General features: G+C 41.7%; 1 long non-coding RNA gene across 1 annotated transcript; it reads left to right on the forward strand.

Moving 5' to 3' along the window:
- Positions 1–898: 898 nt before the first annotated feature.
- Positions 899–21,441, forward strand: LOC122464321. The gene is made up of 3 exons (XR_006288261.1): positions 899–1,002; positions 19,700–19,813; positions 21,355–21,441. It is a non-coding gene; the product is annotated as an uncharacterized LOC122464321 (long non-coding RNA).
- Positions 21,442–21,936: the final 495 nt, after the last annotated feature.

Here is a 21,936-nt window from a genome sequence, read left to right on the forward strand (position 1 = left end):
AGAAGGATGTGGAAAAATTGAAGAGTCCAGCGGAGGGCAACAAAAATTATTAGCTTTCAGAGTAGCAGCCGTGTTAGTCTGTATTCGCAAAAAGAAAAGGAGTACTTGTGGCACCTTAGAGACTAACAAATTTATTTGAGCATAAGCTTTCGTGAGCTACGTATATAAATCTCCCCACTGTATTTTCCACTGAATGCATCCGATGAAGTGAGCTGTAGCTCACGAAAGCTTATGCTCAAAATAAATTTGTTAGTCTCTAAGGTGCCACAAGTACTCCTTTTCTTTTACTGAAAAATTATTAGGGGGCTGGAGCAAAATTGGAACGGATTACCTAGGGAGGTGGTAGAATCTCCTTCCTTTGAGGTTTTTAAAGTCAGGGTTGACAAAGCCCTGGCTGGGATGATTTTAGTTGGGGATTGGTCCTGCTTTGAGCAGGGGGTTGGACTAGATGACCTCCTGAGGTCTCTTCCAATCCTGATATTCTATGAAAAGGTATCAGACAAAATTTCCCTGCTGGGGTTCTATTTTATTAAGCCAAATAACCTTGAAATACAGTTTGTGATGCCCAGACTCACAATAAAGTCTCCCTGGCTCATAGTCTCTCCCTTCATGTTCAGGGTTACTCAGCATTCCTCCTCAAGGCTTGTGTTTCTAAACACTCTCAGCAGCTCTCTACTGAGTCCCTTCCCTCTCCCTGTGTTGAGAGAGGTCCATAGGTAGCAGCCCTTCCCTTGCTACTGTGTCCTCTTTTATAGAGACCAGGTGTCTTTCCTTAAGTCCAATTAAGTAGCAGGTAATCAGTCACAGATGCCTCTGGACTCCACTCCCTCCAAAAGGGGCCAGTGACAACCTAAGCTCATACTGCTTTTTCCTCCTGTAAGCTATCCACAGTAAATACAACAAAGAGAATGGACTAGGTTCAGTTTCTTCATGTGCATCAACTGTTCTCCAAGTTTCAGTCAACTACAGCTGTGCAACTGAAGGCAGTGGAGATGCCCAAATGTGAGTGAGTGCCTAATTTAGCCTGCAGAACCTCTATTACTGGTGCCTATGTATGATAAGGAAGGAATCCAGCACCACTCTGGGACCCTTGGCTAAGTTTTCAGGGCTGGTAATTAGAAAAAAGCACAATTTTATTTGGGAACTGAGAACATTTCATCTAAATGTGACTAGAAAACAAATGTGGAACCCTCCAATGCCATTTTTACTGTCATTTTACAGAGTAGCATCACACAAAGTTTGGTTTCAGAGTAGCAGCTGTGTTAGTCTGTATCCGCAAAAAGAAAAAGGACTACTTGTGGCACCTTAGAGACTAACAAATTTATTTGAGCATAAGCTGTCTCAACTAATCAACTCACTGACCTCCCCACCCAAATCCCAAGAACAGCACAGTTTATAATGATACAATCACAGCAAACAGGTCAGTTATGTTTTGGGCAAAAGAAGTTTTGTGTGCACACTCAAAAATACAAAACCTGGGTCAGTACTCAACCCATGTATTCTCCTTGCTGTCTGAACACAGGGAGAGGATGGGGACTTGCTACACCTTTTGCATCTGTTTTCATTAGAGTTCTGCTTATTTTACATTCATCATTAGTGGTCTGAACCAGGCAGTGGCTGGACTGGTTAGGCTTAGTGATTGTTATTATTTTTATTATAGGGGAGTCTGGTAGCACCACTTAGTATTAAGATTGCCTGATACTTCACTTAAGACCCTGTTTTCAGTTGCCTATAACTTTATCAACTTTAACTATTCTGCATGAAATTTTCCAAACCACATGTCTACCTCAGACTGAATTTTTCAGGAAAATTTCAGCTAAAATGTGTCTGTCATTTCAGAAAAAGAAGCTAGGGAAAATGTTGTTTGGCCTACATTAAAAAACTCTGGTGACCTTTTCTTTGACTAGTTTTACCATAAAATCTCAGAGTTGGAAGGGACCTCAGGAGGTCATGTAGTCCAACCCCCTGCTCAAAGGGGGATGAATCCCCAATTTTTACTCCAGATCCTTAAATGGCCCCCTCAAGGATTGAACTCACAAGCCTCGATTTAGCAAGCCAATGCTCAAACCACTGAGCTATCCCTCCTCTCAGAGACTTCAAACTTGACAGTTGGATGTCAGGGATGTGCCTATAGTGGTCCCTGTGAAAATCCATCGAACTTTGGCTAAGTTATATGCCTTGAAAAAAGTTACAGTCCATGAGTTTAGTAGAGACTTTAGATTTTAGCAGCTAAAAACCTCTGAAGAGTCTATCTTCACTGAGCATACTCCAGCCTGGGGCTGAGCAGGATTTTGCCCGAAATTGCTGCTCTTGGCTGCTGTGGGCACTGCTGGTTCCAGGTCCACACACCCAAACCAAGAGTAGGGAGCCTGTCTCTCCTATGCTCACACACAAAGGCCTCCTCTTTCGCCCCTCTGAGCCCAGGAAGACTGGAGGGGGAAGCAGCCTGATTTGAATGAAGAGGGGACAAGAACTAGACCTCAGAGAGGAAGAAACTGGGACAAAAATTGGATGAGGAGATCCAGTGGAGGGAGATTCGGTTTGGAAGTCAGTGGGGACAAGAAATGCAAGTTGGAGGTGAGTGGAGTGACTGGAGGCTATGGGGAGAAAGATCAGATAAGGAGCTGGGGATTTGGGACTGGCTGAACAACAGGACTGGGAGTGGTGTGGGGAATCTGAAGGGGTGAGACTAGGACCTACATGCGCAGGAGACAAGGACAAGTATCCTGGGGAGTGGAGACTGGAACTGGATGGATGAAGAGCCAGTCTCACCATTCCTCTGCTGTCAGCAAATATCTGTGAACCCCACTAGTAAAGTGTGTCATCCCCCTCTCATACTGATCCACACGGAGGATGACAACCTACAACTGCTATCAGTTACTCTGATAATTCAAGTGGCAGAGGTCTGTGTGGTGGCTACACACCAAAGGCAGGTTGGGGAGGCATTGTGCTAGGCACTGTACAAACATAATAAATGACAGCTCCTGTCCTAAAGATGTAATGTGCAATCAAGTAAAAGCATACAGTCCTATCCAGTGTAAGTATTGTAAAGTGTTAGTAAGGCCAGGAAAGATAGATGGGGAATAAGATTTAGGAGTCTCCTGGTTTCCTTCTCTGGGCTTAATCCATTAGGTGGTATAGCTTTTCAGGTTGGTACCCTCCACACACACACACTCAACTAAAGTGAATTTTTGAGCAAAAAGGCCTTTACATTTTTTATTAACATCTTTTGCCCCAAATTTCATAAAATTATTTAAGTCTCAAACATAGGCAAATCTTGATGAAACATTTCCCAGTTCTAGTAAAAGTAATTTTACATTGGGCAAAATATATATTGTACATTTTGTATGGGAGGAAGTGGCATTGGTGTTTGGCTAAACCAAAAACAGCAATATCAGCCAGTTGTTACTACTGCCAGTTCCGGAGTTGTGCCAGACCAGCTAAACAGCAGTCTGTCTTCCTTCTTTCACCTGGGTGAGTATGAAGGAAGGGATCCATTTTTTTCCCCCTTACTGCTTTTTCTATCCAGAGTCATTATAAACAAAATTATATATCATCTGTGACTAAAACTCAGTTTCCACCTTGACAAGTATGCTAACACGCAGCATTATTTCACTGGAATGACCAATGTTTCTATTAGCAGTCTAGCCATCAATAAAAGCAATTTACTGTACACTGGAAAGGCCAGTATTTCTCATGTACTCCCATTTAAGATGCCAAATATTTTGTTAATTAAAAAAAAACATACAACATATTTTGGGTGGGCCTCATTCTGTTTCCCTGAAAAAGTTCCCTGTCAAAGTACACCCACTGCAGGCACATCCCCTGTGACACTCCAATTGACTTCAGTGGGAACAGAATTAAGCCAAAGCTGAATACTGTTGAAAATCCTGTCCTTAGTGCATGCCATGCTTACTCTGCCTGTCTCATCTCACTGAAAAGTCCTTTCTCTGCCACACACTACCCTGTGTGTTGCAATCAGAGTGACTCATTCAGTGAAGCACAAAGATACTTTCACCAGTTAGGGCAGCAATACATTAGAAGAAAAGACACCTTTTTTGGTAGTGGTAGGGGAAATGAGAAGGGATCATGGATGAGTGACACAGTAAGGCTATGAGAACAATGACCTAACCTTGTCCCCACAACCAAACCAGATGAGCCCGTATGATTCAAGCAATGGAAGGTAATTTCCCCACATCTCAGGAATACTCCGATTGAAACATCAACCTTAATTACTATCCTCATTATTTTCTGGGGTTGCATGATTTTTAATCTTGTTTGCAAATCTGAGGGCTTGGGCACACCTGTCATATCCTAGGGAGATCTACTCTGTGGTCCTGAGCAGGATTCTGAAACAATCCATGTAGAGAGAGCCCATAAAGTCTCCATCTCTGATTGGGACATTCCATACAAATTGATATAAGGAAAAACCTTTTGGTAGCCTGAAGGTCAACAACATTTGTATTGTGTTTGGTTGCCAGCAACTACTCCAATGCAGTGTAAAAGTGAGTAAAGGAAAAATGCTCGCTTGTGTATTCTCTGGCAGAACGAAACACAATTTCCCAAATTGAGATCATGTGCAAAAAAAGAATTAACAGCAGATGACTGAACTAACAAAATACCAAAGTAGCTAAAAACTCACTAGCACAATTGTGACTGACCTTTTTAAACAGACAAGAACAGGAAAATTAATATAACCAGGAAGGGAATGCAGGAGTGAAAGGGGACTTATAAACAGTTAAAACATTTGGTGAAAATTAGAGATGGGCCTTAACCAAAGTGCTTGATCCAAATACCCCCAAATTTTGGCAGACATTCAAAATCTTGCATTGGATCTGAATTCTACAAGCATGCTTTTTAGAATGGGCCTACAGCCAAACCCTGGATCCAAAATTGGAGGAGTTTGAAAATATCCCTGGATCTATGTGCATCTTCTGCCTGTATCTGATGAAAATCTCTCATTAAGATGTTCATTGAAAGACAACTGTACTAACCAGATGTCTATTTTCAGCAGTTCAACCTCCAAAACAGTTCTAGTCTATGTTACTCTAGTGGAAGTAGCGTGAGTTTTGACCTGTGCATAACCCGGCCAACTCTGATGTCTTTGTACAACACACAGAAGCAGGTTTTATTGAAAGCTTCTCCTTCCAACACTTCAGTCCCTCCTACACAGTTCAAGTGACTTGTTAAGTTACATATCCAGCCTGAAGCAGTCCCTCTGGCTTCATAATACAGTCTTTCAAATGAAGAAAATGTACATGAACTGGGAACTGCTGTGTCCATTTTTACTTACTCAACTTCACACTGTCTGCTGGCACAAGGACCCTTGGAAGTCAGCTCAGTTTCCTGTGGCAGTTTCCAGTGCTGGATAGATGTTAGCCACTCACTGCGCGCTCACACCAGCTACCTTTGCTCCCCCTATGGCCAACTAACTGTACCACAATGTTTACAGCTTATTCTCAGCTCCCTGGCAGCCCTTTATGCAGCTTCCACAAGGAATATCACTTTGGAATCCCTTTACTTGCTATGTGCCTCTACCAGAATCAAACATACTTTCACTTACGCTTGATGGTGACATGTAAATAAAATATATATTTAAATAACAGTAAAAGAGCTGTGCTGATTGCCTCAAAAATCTAGGCAAGTGGATAAGTGGAGCTGAGAAAGCCCATTAGCATTCTGAGAGCCAGATTCTGCTCTGACTTACATCCTGTGCAGCATCACTCTATGAAAGTAAATCAAGTTGTGGATTGCCATTTCCACTGACAACTGCAGCCTGCCTTCAGCTAGTGACATTGACTTAAAATGACTGGGGTTCTGGAATATACTCTTTTGGAGCAGGGGTACTATTAATAATTTCTAATTAATACTATACAGATCTCTAATAAAAAGCTACATTACATATAATGATGGGTTGGCTAGCGTATACAGAAAATGTATACCTCTGCACCCCTAGTGAATGGAATCAGTATTGCCCAAATATGTTTCATACATCCTATAAAGCTAGCAGCTAATGGAGAATCTAATTTAATTCCAGTAGTAGATGCCTACTCTTCTGGAGCAGATGATCAGAGTTCAATCGCCATGGAGTTCTGAGTTGCCATGTTGTACAGCATAGAAATAACCATCCAACCCCAGAGGTCCATGGATTCGTTACAATAATATTAGTGTTGTACATTTTGCAAACTGTTCATTTCTTTATATGATATTGTATACAAAATATTATTTAACATTTTTCAGTTCCCTTTTCTCATACTTCTAGGAATAAAAAGAAGAGGAATTCCCTTAACTTTTCTAGAGAGAGGAGCAGTGGTGAGCTGGAGCCGGTTCGCACCGGTTCACTAGAACCGGTTGTTAAATTTAGAAGCCCTTTTAGAACGGTTCTAAAAGGGCTTCTAAATTTAACAACCGGACAAAAGTGGCGCCTTAGGCACCGACTCCGTGGGTGCTCTGGGGCTGGAGCACCCACAGGGAAAATTTGATTGGTGCAGAGCACCCACCAGCAGCTCCCCGCCCCGTGCCCGGCCCCAGCTCACCTCCGCTCCGCCTCCGCCTCCTCCCCTGAACGCGCCGCCCGCTCTGCTTCTCCTCCCCCCACCCCCGCCCCGGCTTCCCACGAATCAGCTGTTCGCACGAGAAGCCGGGGGCCTGAGAAGCAAGCGGCGGCTTCACACTCAGGCCCAGGGAGGCGGAGGCAGAGCCGGAGTGGAGGTGAGCTGGGGCAGGGGGGGCGCGAGGAGGGCCGCCCGCGCCGCAGCAGGTAACCCAGGCATGGGGGGGGGGGTGTGTGCGCGCAGGGGAACCACTCTCTGCCCCAGCTCACCTTCGCCTCCCTGGGCCTGAGCGCGAAGCCGCTGCTTGCTTCTCAGCCCTCCCTGGCTTCCCGCGCGAACAGCTGATTCGCAGGAAGCTGGGGGAGGGGGCGGAGAAGTGGAGCGGGGCGGCGCATTCAGGGGAGGAGGTGGAGGTGGAGTGGAGGTGAGGTGAGCTGGGGCCAGGCGCGGGGCGGGGAGCTGCCGGTGGGTGCTCTGCACCCACCAAATTTTCCCCATGGGTGCTCCAGCCCTGGAGCACCCACGGAGTCGTCACTTAAGGCGCCACTTTTGATGTGATCAGTGAGGGGAGCGGCCGCTCCCCCGCCCCTAGGAGCCAGAGGGACCTGCTGGGTGCTTCCTGGGAGCTGCCCCAGGTAAGCACCGCCGGGACTTCCCACCTTGCCCCCTGGCAGGTCCCTCTGGCTCTTAGGGGCGGGATGGGCACCCACTACGGTGGCCCATGAGACCCTCCTGCCCAGTTCTGGGGCCAGTCAGGGGACAGGGGAGGGGGTTAGATGGGGCAGGAGTCCAGGGGGGAATCAAAGAACGTGGGGGGTTGGATGGGGCAGGAGTCCCCGGGGAGTGGGGGTGGGCCACGACCCCCTTGTGAGGTGAGGAGGGAACCGGTTGTTAAGATTTTGGCAGCTCATCACTGGAGAGGAGGGTTCAAATTCACCTTTGGTGTGATTCCATTTCAGCAAGAATCTGGCCCTTTGACAATGCTTTTTAGTAATCAGAATGGAGACAGAATGTAGTACACCCCTTTTCAGCAGCCAGGAAGAGAGCTCCTTTATTGAGAGAGGGGAGATGTCAAGAAGCCTCTGTCATAGGGTGTTCTGCAAATTGAAGGACAAGCCTCAGGCCTTCAGCACAGGAAAAGGCAAAGAAAAAGACCTGAGGAGTGCAGCAAAGGAGCCTACAACATATTACCTAACCTCTTAAATGTTCCCCTCAAAGTAGGTGCTTAATTAATGGTTTTGGTTTAACATTTAGCCTTGGTTAGATCATTAAAGTTGGCATGAAGAGTTTATCTTCCTTTACTCCACTACCCAAAACCTTTGTTTACCTAGTTGGGGTTGAAGGAGAAACTAGGCCTGTAAGAAACACTGCCAAGGTTAAAGTGTACCAGTCCAAACAAGAAGGGTGATAAAACCACAAAAAAAAATTTATATATATTTTTGCATTCAACTAATGTATTTATTAAGAAAAAAAGGGGTTTTGTAGATTTTTTTTATTCCATTCAGAGTAATTTGGGGGGAAATGTTTTATGAAAACACTAGCAGTAAAGCCAGAATATTTTTTGCCTCTCTGATGAGAATTTTTCTCATGATTCACCATGCAGAATCTGATTCCAAATTATACCTTTTTTTATGTTTAGACATTTTCTTATGTAAGCCAGAATTAATACATTCAAAGCATGGGAAATGTGTTGTACTCATATTTTATTGCATTTATTTTTTCACATATAACATGTCATCTTTAACTCTCCAGGATTTTAAAATAGCCCAAAAAAATCCCCAAATGCAAATAAAGAAAAATACTAAAAGTAGAAAGAAAAACAATATGTGTGCGTTCCCAAAATATTTCACCAATTCGGTACTAATAATTGTTTCTCCCTTCTATTCACTACTTAGGGTACTATTTTCATATTATTCAAATAGCTCTATTAATAATAATAAATAATAATACTTAGCACTTATTTTCAAGGCACTAACCTTAATTAATCAGTCCTCACAAAACCCTGGTGAATGAGGTAAATTAGTGTTAGTCTCATTTTAAAAGATGGGGAAATTGAAGCAAAGACACTTTCCCAAGGCCATAGATTGAGTTAGGGAGGAGTCAGGATTGGCATTTAGGATTTCCTGGATCCTATCCTAAAACTCACTCCATTAGATAGATTACATGAGTTCAGAAAGTTGGTGGATCATTTTCCTTTAATGCACAAAAAATTAAATGCCTAATTATCATGAGTCTTTGCCCGGAAGTAAACTGATCATCATATTTGTGATAGCATTTTCTAGCAAAAGTAGTGTGCTTTCTGAGAATAATCATGAATTCACCTCGGGCATGCATTTACCCTTTTTATTGCAAAACCAGCTTTTTACTGTGACCTGGCAGCACTCTACAAAAAATAAAACAAATGAAAAGTTACACGGTTTGGGTTTTTCTCTTTACTGCAGGTGTTTATTGGGTGACAGAGTAAGTGTGGCAGAACCAAACAAAGAAGTGAACTAAAGAAGCAGACTAAACTCAGCCTCTTCTTTCAGATTCCTCCTTAAGACTTACTTCTGACACGATGCTTACAGAACACTGCCAGCTGATAAGAGCTAGACAGGTGGTGACTTATATTGCACTGACAATTAGTCTACATGAAATGTGCTCATGTTATTGTTACATCATCCTCTATCGCCCCCAGTCCTACCTGTTTGTTTCAACCTCGTTTTACATTTTGTTATTAATCTAAATAGTAAACTATTTGGGGCAGGGACTGCCTCTTTACTATATGTTTGCACAGCACCTAGCACAATGGTACCCTGATTCTAGATTTGGGCCTCTGGTGATACTGTAAAATAAATAATCATCATCTAATGCTGGCCAACTCAACATCTAACTGTGGTATTGTGAGTGAGGACAGTCAACAGAAAACTCCTTATCCACATTCTGAAAGATATCTACACTTCATTATTAGCCTGAACAAAACTTAACTATTCACTCTCTGCACAGCTTTGTCCCTACCATGCTTCTTGGACTTTGGATTGCATCCATCTGCCCTTCTCATTTATGGCATTGGCACTGAGTCTGACTTTGCGAGGTGAGAGAAGATGATGGATGAAAAATCTTCCCAGAGTATGGACCTGATTCAACAGAGCACTCAAGCACATGCTTATGTAGTTTGCTGAACTGGGGACTAGAGTGCGGTTTTGAAGACTAGTGGATGGAGATGATGCTGCGGCTTCCATTTTTGTAACTGTCTCTTCCCCATTTCTAAAGCTGTTAGCAAACGTGAACCAAGATTTTCAAAAGTTACTAATGGTTCTGGATGACCAACATGAGACATTTTGAATGGGTCTGTCTTTTAAAAGGCAGGTACTCAGCACTTTCTAAAAGTCAGGCCTCTAAGATGTCTCAGGTTAGGCAGCCAAAATCACTAGACGCTTTTGAAAGTTTTGGCCATGTTGCTTTTTGGTTCCTGTTTCTCTTCTTGCCAATGCATATTTCTATTTTGTGAGATTGTTCTCTTATTCTTACTTTACATTTCTTTCCTCTGCCACCTTTTAATAAAAACAAAACAAAAAACTAGATATGAACCGAAATTCTATTTATGCTCTTACACCGCTCTCACCACCATAGTCAGCTGCACCTTCCAGAAGTATATTAGACAATCTGACTAGCATCTGTCACATTTAATTCTCTCTTTCTCCTGCTGGAATTTGGAAGCTGGAACTTTCCTTCAAGCCTCTTCAATTTTGATGGTTCCGATGAAATTGAACTGGGATCTAAACAACATGTTGTTGTAATCTGAATCAACACCTGACAAATGAGTTTGCAAAATTAAGACCCCTACAGTTTGCCCCTTTCAGAGGTGGAACACAACCTTTTATTTGAGCCCCCACAAATTCTGTTGCGTCTGATAAAATATAATATAGAAACCCCACTTACCATAACTCTGGTTCAGCAATAGTGAAACCTAACTTATGAGGTTTTATGAACCAAAACTAGAGATAGGTCTAAGCAATCTTCAGATCCTAAGTTCTCCGTAGTGTATGATGTTTGCCCCAGGGTTTTAGTTCAACTCAATACAAATAGAGGACTCAACAATGAATATCAGATCCAAATGTTCAGGGATGGTAAACTGAGGGGTTCTAATTTGGGGGCATCACATTAATTAAAACCAGAGACTGTCCACGCTATCCCCATCAGGCACTGTTCTTATCACAGGAAGAACAAATTTTCTATGAGGAAAATCCTATCCTGTTCTTAAAACTATTGTTCTCTTTTCCATTCATATAGTACATTAAATCCCAACTGTTAACTGCTACAAATAAGTGATCTGTCATTGCCACTTCAATTTTACTTTCTTTTTCATCTCTATTTGTCTCCTAGCAATAAACTAAAGCATGCAATGGCAAAAGAAGCATTAACTCCTTTCAGAAACACCAATAGGAGTTTTCCATATATTCCCTGAATAATTATCCATCATCTCTCTTCACCATAAAACCTCCCAGCCCCTAAATCTGAACATATGAACCTCTCTGAGCCCTGGGGCCTGGGATACCAATCCTGCTTCCAAACCTGCATTTCCCTTATGCATTAAACCATGATGGTTGTTATTACTGGCCCTAATGCAATTGCACTTATCCATCCTCATTCCATTTATTACAAGACTAAGATAGGTGAAGACAAGCAAGACATCAATACACAGCTACAACTCACTCCAAACTTCAAGAATGAAGTCATTCTTCTTCAGAGCTATTTTTAGTGGGGTTCCTCTCCAGTCAAAGGCAAAGAATGTTATCCAAAAAACAGCTCTACTAATGCTTCACTGGTCACTTCTTGATGCAGAAAGACCTTTGATGTCTCAGAACCCCACAATACAAGACAATAAAAAGTCCTGAGCTCCTTTTCATTCATTTATGGTTAGGTTTTTTTCTTCTTTGGGAGGAGAGACAAGGATCTTACAGAGAGGCACTCTCTTCCATGCTTGTTTCCTCAAATCAAGGCAGTTTAATGAAACAGTAACCTTTGACAAATCTGCTGTTTCCAGCAATTAATGACCAGTGTGTTAATTAATGTCCTGAGGCAAAGTTAATGTAGCATTTCCAAAACAAAAACACAGCCCATATCCAAAAATATTTTAACAGCTTTGTATTATTTCTCTTAACAAGGACAGATTCTCCAGTCCAAATCAGTGGACTGCAAAGTGCCTATACCGGGAAAAGAAATCGGCTTCATTAAACCAGAAAATAATAATACATTGGTTGTGCTTTTTTTCCTGACCCAAAACATGGCAAGCCCACAGTGCATTCAGGAAACATCAAATAAAATTAAAGAAAAATAAAAGCATCTTCTCTTTCTTTTCAATGAAAACTCCAGTCAATCAGGGAGGTCTTTCCTGACATGCTTTTTCCCTGCCCCAATTAATCAGGAAAATGTCATTTATTAACTACTGAAAACAGCCCAAATAAGCAAGCTTTTTTTCTTGCACATCATAACAGCATAGAATTTATTTTTTTGCACAAAAAAAATGTTCAAGGTATCAACCTTCAAGCACTTTACCAAGTAATAAGTTGCCTTAATTGCTGTAAAGTCCATGTACTGGCAACTGGAGTAGCCATTATGTACTCAGAAATAGCTTACATTCATATTTGGAAATTAGCTCCTCTTTTATCATTCTGCTCTTAAAAGACATATTATTTAGCTTCACCTCAGCCAACCAACAGAGAGAAGCACAAGGGACCTCTTCTCACAGAAATGGCAGCACATCAGGAGCAGTGTCTACCTCTACATTTCATGTCCTACTGGTGCTACAAACAGTGAAGCTCCACCAGTGGAAGAACTAGTGTAGAAGGTCACCATAGAGAGGTACAAATACCCTGCCACATGCAGATTGTACTTGTACCTATCTCATGAATGGATTAATTAGCTAATAATAAGGAGTAACACTTACATCAGGCTTTATATTTTTTTCAGGCCTGTACCAACTTTGACCGCCCTTGGGAGATCCTGACTTAATAGCCCAGGCAACAGAAAATCCACTAGTAGAAGTTTTACAGTGGAGCAAGTATGTAGTGCAGACATTTCCTGGCGTGAAGCCGTTTTCCCTCATCCAGGGAGCCTACTGTTGAGCAGCACTGCACCTGAAGTGAGTTGCTCTGGCTGAGAAACGGCTATAGTTATGGTGGATAGGGGAAACATATTGATTCATTACTTCCTGTAGGCAGCCTCCACCTGCAAAGGTCCAACAGAGTCCTCAGATGAGATTGAAGTCTTCCCCAAATGAAAATTCTGACCTCTCTCAGGAGAGTCCCTCTTCTCCCCCAAATTATAATATATTGTCATTTGCACTGCTCTGCGTCAGCAAAAGGGAATCTGGCCCAATATTTAATCCTCACAACAACTCTGTGAGGAAAGCAAAAGTTAATGTTGATGTATAGTCAATGGGTGCAGTGCTCAGGTGTGTAATCAGGCAAAACTGCCATTGACCTCTGCCTCACATAGATGGAAACCAGTAAAATATAAAGAATACTCAAGGGACATCGGATGTTCTTCTACTCTCCATGAGGCTATCAGTCAAAGTTGAAAGCATCCTCATCTGGCTCCTTCATGTGGCATGCAGACACTAGTACAGAGTCAGACTTGCCAGTTAGAATGACTGGAGGAGAACAGCTCATAGGGAGATTTCTGTAGAAGCGAGAAAGGCTGAACTTTCATGCTACAACAGTTCGTTTCATGACTATTCAGGAAGAGGTGGGCTAGAGCTGGCAACTCTAGACAATAAAACAGTGTGAAGAGCACATTCCCTACCACTAAGTGGTGAAGTATTAAGCAAAAGACATTACCTTAGGTATGAAACTCTCTTCATTAATCAGGCTAATTTAGCCTCAAACCTACCATCAGCCAAACATACTAACAGTGGGAATTTATAAATGTCTGCATGCAATAAAATAGTAAAACGTCTTAAAATAATTCACCATCCATATTAAACCACAGCAAATATAGTCAAAGAAGCATCATGCTTAAAAAACTTTACACATTTTTTTTATTGTATAAACTAAATTAACAGTTAATAGCAGCAATGATGCACTTAAGCAAAAAAGAAGTTGTGGCTGCAGTGATATCTTTGTACATAACGGTGAACTTAGCCACTTCCTGGTGGTTAAGTGGTCACTTTCCCACATGCATGATGTGTGCTGTTAGAATGTTAACACCACAGAAAGTAATCGACAGATCACGTATTCGGTTAAATCTACTTGACACTGCTGCGGATGGTGCTGCATAGGAAAGGAAAGTTGCAAGGACTCTCTCCCCCCTCCCCGCACCTTCTCTTCCAGAGAATTGTAAATCATTGTGAAGTTTTGAATGCTGGCTTTATGGTGAATTTAACCCCATTAGGATATCTACACATGGGTACTGTCTATGCATCTGGGAAGAGGGAATATTGCTGTTTTCCTAGAAGACATGAACCTTTGGGCCTGTTAATGTTCCTTTGATTCAGTCCAGATTGCTGTTGATGGGCTCCAGTCACTTAACACTTATTATGTCCCTATAACAGGTAATCGATTTTGTTTTAGAATTCTTATACATTATACTTATGAGTTGCACAGTGAGATTGTGGTCATAGGAGATCTTAAACTTCATCATCTTCAGAAATGAAAGATTCAGTTGTTCTTCAGCCACTTGTGGCCCTGGAGAGGTTTACAGTTTACAGTCTAACTCAGACAAATATGATGCATGAGGTTCAGCTGCAGCAGGGCGTGGGGTTTATGCCTAACATTATATCTACAGTACTAGACTCTTAATAGAAATGTCTGAAGTTTGAAAAGACAACTTAAATTTTAATTTGGTCTTCGACCTATGTAGATTAGAGGATGCAGCTTCCTGGTAAAGTTCCTGTCAGGGGAACTAAGGAATGGGTTTGGAACCTGAACATGGATCACTCACCCAGAAGAACTTTGCATTTCCACTATCCCATATGGCCTCCAAATGGCATTTTAAACTATGTTTTGATGACTAGACAAACTAATAAATAATAGTTTACTTTTATATAGTACATCTCATCCAAAGGTCTTTACAAACTATTCACAAACCAGTAAAGCTGGCTGGATAATGAAAACATTTATTTGTGAATAATTTTATTTGGCAGTTAACAGAATGATTTTGCCAGGCTCTTCACAAAAATGGTTATATAACCAGCCCTACAAATCAGATGGCCCAAACCAAAATCTTGGATCTGAACACCCTGTCCCCCAACCATGAACTTGGAGAGGGATTAAGAACGGAACAGAGGTCTATAACTGAATTTTACCAATGGCCCCCTTCTTCATAGAATGCTGAACCAACCCCCACCCCTCAACTTGGGGATTCTTGATATTTTGCTGTCTGAACGAGTATTTTAGGACTATCTTTATTAGGGATTCCACCATTAAAATGCTGCCATCTTAAGTGGTGGGATGCGACAGCTGTTCAACAGCACACAACACCACCACAACGTAGTTACAGAAAAATTACTACTGCTAGGAGTTAAAAAAGAAAAGTAAAAAGAAAAAGAAAAAAGATGTTCTAGTTTTTTAAAATAAAATTAAATAAAGGAGAGACATAATATGAAAGAGTATTATACCAATATACTGGAAGTGTGTGACGTAAGCATGAGCACTGAACAACTACACACTGTCTGGGTTCCTCCTTATTCAAAGACAACATACTTTCTAGCTTGACTTTTTAATGCCCCTTGGTCAGGGTCTCACTTTATTATTGTTTGCTAAGGTGTACAGCAAGCACTTAACTTTCAGTGCAGGGAGAGGAAAAAGTCCTGTTTCACTTTCTGATGTTGTCACCATCTCCTGTTTGTTTATTATCCTGCTGCGGGGGCAAGGGAAAGAATAATATAGCATGAGTGTGTATGCTTATACCTGTGTGACTTATCTGTCAGGAATGAGCAATGTCTCATACAAAGTCAGTTGTCTATTGTGGTTGCGATGTTGTTTGAGTCATGAGGTAAACGTCTGGATAATGATTCTAGCCCAGTCTATACATCGTTGAAAGGAAGAAAACCCCATTCAACTAAAAAGATATGCTGAAAATGCACGTATATTTATAAGTATACCTGCCTTTACCTGTCCACCCACACAGCTACCTGTCTCAGGAAAGGAGATGAGTAATATTTGCTCCCTCTTGGCAATCTGTTCTATGTTGTGGAATGATTCAGAGACAGAAAAATGTGGAGGAATGACTTCTACAGAAAAGTGAAAAACAAATACAAATAATAGTAAAATGCTTTCGAATGGACACATTCTTGGTCTGAAGTAGCTAGGCATGTTCTCCTTTTCCCTCTTCAAAGATTTTTCTGTCACAATCATTATGCAACTCCAGGGACCTGCTATGAAGCTCTACATCACCAGTTTGAATCTGTACTGATCAACAGAGTCACAAAGCAATGACTATCTGGTGGGCTTTTTTCCATTCCAGATGGACAGTTATCTACAGCCACAAAATGATGCAACAGTCAGACCCCTTCTCCTTTCACATTGCCAAACAAATAATTATAGTAATTGTGGTGTTACTACAGGAAGCCAGAGGCTCAGCTGCAGCCTCCACCTGGTGAAAAAGATAAGTGCATAGGTCATCAGCAGGATTTGAACATGGAGCTAGAGACCTCTACTGCTTAAGCAAAAAGGAATAGCAACATGAACTGGTAGCAGGAATAGAGCAGCCAATGGAGGGGAACATGGCACAGTGTTTTTCAGTGTGCTACATAAGCACTTTGCTGAAGTCAGTGGGTAGCAGCTGATTTAAATGTAATGGGGCAGAAGTGAGTTCAACATTTGTTGTAGAAAGCAAATAAACCTAGAGCCCATATACCTTTGTGTGGCTTCTGCTTCGATTTTGTTGGCTTATATGGAGCCACTTTTTATAAATCACCATAAATCTGCTCTTCCTTGCTCCTATAGGGCCAGATGCTGACACTCTTATTCACATTAAGCACTACCTCACTCCTCAACAATTCACACTGAAATGGATGAACTCCTTGAGGAGTAAGGTACTACTCAGTGTGAGAAAGAGTGGCCCATGCACATGACAGTTCTACTTCTTACATGCTCTATTTATCAAAAGTATTTCTACAGTGCCCATCATCCGAAGGCCCACATTCAGGAAGCCATCCCTAGTCAGAAAGGTTGCTTAAGCACATGCTTACAGCTAAGCATATACTTTAGCACTTTCCTGAACCAGGGCCTAAATGTTGTTCTGTGTCCTTTGCTTTCCTAAAGATGCTGAGTTCACTAGCACTACTACAGATACTTCAGTTGCTTAATGTGGGTTTCTGTAGTTATTGTAGTCAACTCAGTTATGCACTATACGTATGTTGACTCTGTAGCTAGAAGGTGTAATTTCCAGCTTGAGGAGACAGACGGTGCTAGCTCTGGTTGAGCTAGCATGCTAAAAATAGAAATGTAGCATTAATAGTGCAAGTGGCAGTAGTGGCTAGGTACCCAGGTCCATTCCCATGGTTTGGGATGGGATCATACTTGGGGTGGCTAGCCCCTCCCACTGGTGAGCTTCTCTTCTATTTTTAGCATACTAGCTCGATCAGGGCTAATGTTGATGTCAAGGTTCTTTCCCCACTCTGAACTCTAGGGTACAGATGTGGGGACCTGCATGAAAACCTCCTAAGCTTACTTTTACCAGCTTAGGTTGAAACTTCCCCAAGGTACAAACTATTTTACCCTTTGCCCTTGGACTTCCACTGCCACCACCAAACTTTATCTGGGTTCCTGAGAAAATGTTGTTTGGAAACGTCTTTCCCCCCAAAATCCTCCCAACCCTTGCACCCCACTTCCTGGGGAAGGTTTGGTAAAAATCCTCACCAATTTGCATAGGTGACCACAGACCCAAACCCTTGGATCTTAGAACAATGAAAAAGCATTCAGTTTCCTTACAAGAAGACTTTTAATAGAAGAAACAGTAAAAAGAATCACCTCTGTAAAATCAGGATGGTAAATACCTTACAGGGTAATCAGATTCAAAACATAGAGAATCCCTCTAGGCAAAACCTTACATTACAAAAAAGACAAACAGGAATATTCATTCTATTCAGCACAGCTATTTTCTCAGCCATTTAAAGAAATCATAATCTAACACATACCTAGCTAGATTACTTACTAAGTTTTAAGACTCCATTCCTGTTCTGTACCCGGCAAAAGCATCACACAGACAGACACAAACCCTTTGTTTTTCTCCCTCCTCCCAGCTTTTGAAAGTATCTTGTCTCCTCATTGGTCATTTTGGTCAGGTGCCAGCAAGGTTACCTTTAGCTTCTTAACCCTTTACAGGTGAAAGGATTTTTCCTCTGGCCAGGAGGGATTTTAAAGGTGATTACCCTTCCCTTTATATTTACGACAGTTGATATGTCTTCTCAAGCTGGAAATTACACCTTCCAGCTCCAAGGTAGACATACCTATGTTTAACTTTTCAAACTTGGTTATCTATACTTCAGGATCAGATTGCATATGTAGGCACTTAAAGTAGCCTGATTTTCAGAAGTGCTAAGAACCTGCAGAACCCTCTGAAGTAAAAAACTCATTAAAGTCAGTGGGTGCTGAGGACATCTGAAAAAGAAGCCATTTATTCAGATGCCTATGTATGAATTTAGATGCCTAAATTTAGGCACTAAGTTTGAAAAGTTTGTCTCAGCATTTCAAAAGAAAACAGGACTTGGTGCAAGTTCTAATTTATCTCTTTTAAAATACAGTAAAATAACACCATGTCCCTCCTCAGACATGAATCTGATTATCAGCAGCAGGTCTTTTCAGTAAGAGGTGCTGTAATTAATGGGAAAATCCTGCTCTTTTTAAAAGGATCTTTCCTTAAATATCCAACTAAATATATACCCCTTTCATTTTCTATTCCTCTTTTTTCCCCCTCTCCTTAAAAATCCTTAAAATCTTGGTAAAATATATTTTTCTGTTTAAAGTAACAATCTGCAGTTTCTCCATTTTTAGTCTTTATGCAAAAATTCCTTGCAGGGCTTATTATACACATATGCATACAGATGTTTCAGTCATGAAGTAAAGCTTGTGTGTGTGTGTGCTCAGATGTGTTTAATGTCTGGCAAATTGCAGCTTCTGTTTATAATAAACACCAAAATAGAAAATATGGCAACTGTTGGAGGCCAGTTCCTTTAGAAATATGAAGTCATGTTTGAGAAGGTACATCTTCTGTCTCATTTTATGTCCTGAAATATGGGGCATCCTCCTGTCTCATTTAACCTCAAAGAGCCTACATTAGACATGAGGTCATCTCTTCTCAGGTCTGAACACTTACATTTTTGCATGCATTGGGGTTTTTTCTTATTACCCCCTATTATCATGATGAAACCCACTGAAGGATATAAACCACACTGCAAAATTCAAACAGATTGCTTTAATCTAAATAATTTTGGCATCTAATTGTCTGCAGCATGATAATCTCAGTAGGAACAAGAGATTCCCAGCCATGTGAAGTTGAGTATGAGAGAAAGATAAAAGCACTCTCGCTCTCTCTCACGTACTCACACATCCACCCACTTATTTTCTGGGTGATTGGTTTGTTTTCCACAGGAGGGGTGCCCGCTGATCTCATGTCTGATATCTGAAGGAAAAGAAATAAAAAGCTGTCAGCAGTTTAGCTACATAAGGACTAGATCATGTGAGTTGCTGAGTGTGTGCAACTTGAGGAGTTGATGACACTCAGCACCTCACTAGAATAATTTTTTATGTGTTCCAGCCATTGGATTGTTGTGCTGTATTCATTCCCCAAATACCCCACTGTCATGAGAACATAAGAATGGCCAGACTCTTAGTCCAGCTAGCCCCGTAGCCTGTCTTCTGACAGTGGCCAGTGCCTAATGCTTCAGAGGGAACGAACAGGGCAATTTCAAGTGGTCATCCCGTCACCCAGCCCCAGCTTCTGGCAGTTGGATGTTTAATGACATCCAGAGCATGGGGCTATGTCCCTGACCGTCCTGGCTAATAACCACTGGTCAACTTATCTAATTCTCTTTTGAACACAGTTATACTTTTGGTCTTCACAATATCCCCTGGCAACGAGCTGCACAAGTTGAGTGTGCACTGTATGAAGAAATACTTCCTTTTGTTTGTTTTAAACCTGCTGCCTATTATCATCATCAGGTGTCCCTGAGTGAAATTCTGAGAGCAGCTGAAACAGTACAGTGCTCGGATAAAGAAAAGAGCAACCCATGCCAGTGATTTTCTTCAACATACCACCAGAAAGACATATATGAGGTAAACAGTGAAAATGTGGGCCTTCTGATACTGTCATCAGGGCTAGCTTGTCCAAGAGTGCATTTCAGTCCCACCATTAGGGGTGTGATTTGCAATAGTGCCCCCACGATGAAGTAGAATTAGCTTCAGAAGTACCCAGTGTCTCAGGAAATAAGGAACCCGCCCTACCCACTCTCACACCTGAGTTAGCATCTGCAACTTTTGTGCCTGCAATTGCACACCAGTGAATTCTTCCTTGCCTCTCAGCAACAAACTGTAATGCCCCGTCCAATCTGTGCACGTTTGCCCTCTATGTTATTGACACTTAGCAGCTCCCTCTACTCAAACAATGACCTAGGTAACCAAAAATAAACATAGTAGAAGCTGAAAGTCCATGTTTGCTGCTGTTGGATAAATCCTGCCACACCCTACACACTGTGAGAACACAAGGTAATAACTGCAGTGGCACTGCCACGGTGCCAATGTACGGGGCCGGGGGAGAAAAAGCAGACTGTAATTTCAGAGAGGACCTCTGCACCACAGTGTTCTACATTCAGGCATGCTCTCTTTCAGGGAAGTAAAGAGAGAAAACATGGTTGGGAACAGGCCAGAGCAAGGGCTGGAATCAAATGAGTACCTGGTTTGTGATTATACAGATCCACTAGCCAAAATCATTATTTGGGCAGGTGTGAGAGGCATAGCAGCCATGGCTGCTACTATAGTCAATAGGAGACATGCTGCCACGGAGCTAGGTGAGGAGGCATAGGACCTATGTATGGATGGTTCTGCCCTTCTGGGATCTATCAGATTTGGGGGGTGGGTCCTATGGGTTAACTAAGGGAAGGTAACCCATCCCCAACAGAAGGGGGAAAAAACACATTAGCTCCGTTTCTCAGAAATACTGTGCACAAGCTAAAGTCTTTACAGCATCTCTAACTCATGTAATTTTGAATCCACCTACAAGCATCAGTGGCATAATGTTCACAAGCATCACAAGATGATGTAGTCACCCAGACTTGAAAAAACAAAACACGTATGTGATAAATAACAAAAATTAGTTCAGATAAAAATTAGTTAAGATAAGAAGAATTGCAATACCAGAACACATCATCTTGTGATGCTTGTGAACATTATGCCACTGATGCTTGTAGGTGGAATCAAAATTACATGAGTTAGACATTAGCATGACAGTAATTATGCTGAGAAATTAGATACACTTGAAGAATTGCAATACCAGAACCTGCAAATGATCTAGCTAGTCTGGTATCCTCTCTCAGCCAGCGGCTTCACTGGATTGTTCAGAGGAAGACATAAAATTCATAACATACCTAGTTGTGATATACTGTGCCATATGGAGAGAGTTCTTCCTGTCCCCAGCTGGTGATCAGCTTATGCCCTGAGGCATGAATATTGATAGCTCTTGTAATTTTATCATAGCTAATGTAAATGCAGATACTGTTCTTATTTATATTATATACATCAAAGGTTCTCAAAAGTTTTTTTATATAGTGTGGCCCACATCTTAATACAGACAAATTATGGGCATCTCCTCTCGTGTTCAGGATTGCACAGATCACCTTACCTCCCACATAACATCGGTGTGGCAGCCACTACAATTGTCTAATGTGGATAATAAACGATAGAGAAGAATTTACGTGTTATAAAACTGAATTTCAACAAGGAGGAAGAGCCAGCACCGGGTGTCCAGCCACTTCTCTACAGCCTACCAGCAAGTGTTCCACAGATTGCTGCTGGTCCACCAGCCACAGTTTACCAATCATTTACTGAAACTTAGTGAAGGCAAGATACTGCTAAGATTAATAGTACTTTACTCTGCATGTAGTTTAATGAGACTACTCACAGAGTAAGGTACATCTAAGCATGAGAAAGGGGAGCAGAGTCTGGCCCTAAGTTATTTGCTTCATTAATATCCTTTGCTGAGAGTTCCACCGTTTAATTACACATTGGGTAAACAAGTATTTCTTTAAAATTGAATGGCTGCTTGTTCTTGTATTTGGGAAAATGGGATATAGGAACACCCAGTTTGCATTCCTTCCTCATTTATGTTTTCAATGCAGCTTTGGGAGCTGGAGAAATATGCAGGAGGAATGAAGTGAATATGGCCCACCACCTGATAATTGTAG

Source organism: Chelonia mydas, chromosome 2 (genome assembly GCF_015237465.2).
Source record: "Chelonia mydas isolate rCheMyd1 chromosome 2, rCheMyd1.pri.v2, whole genome shotgun sequence".
Classification (NCBI taxonomy): domain Eukaryota; kingdom Metazoa; phylum Chordata; order Testudines; family Cheloniidae; genus Chelonia; species Chelonia mydas.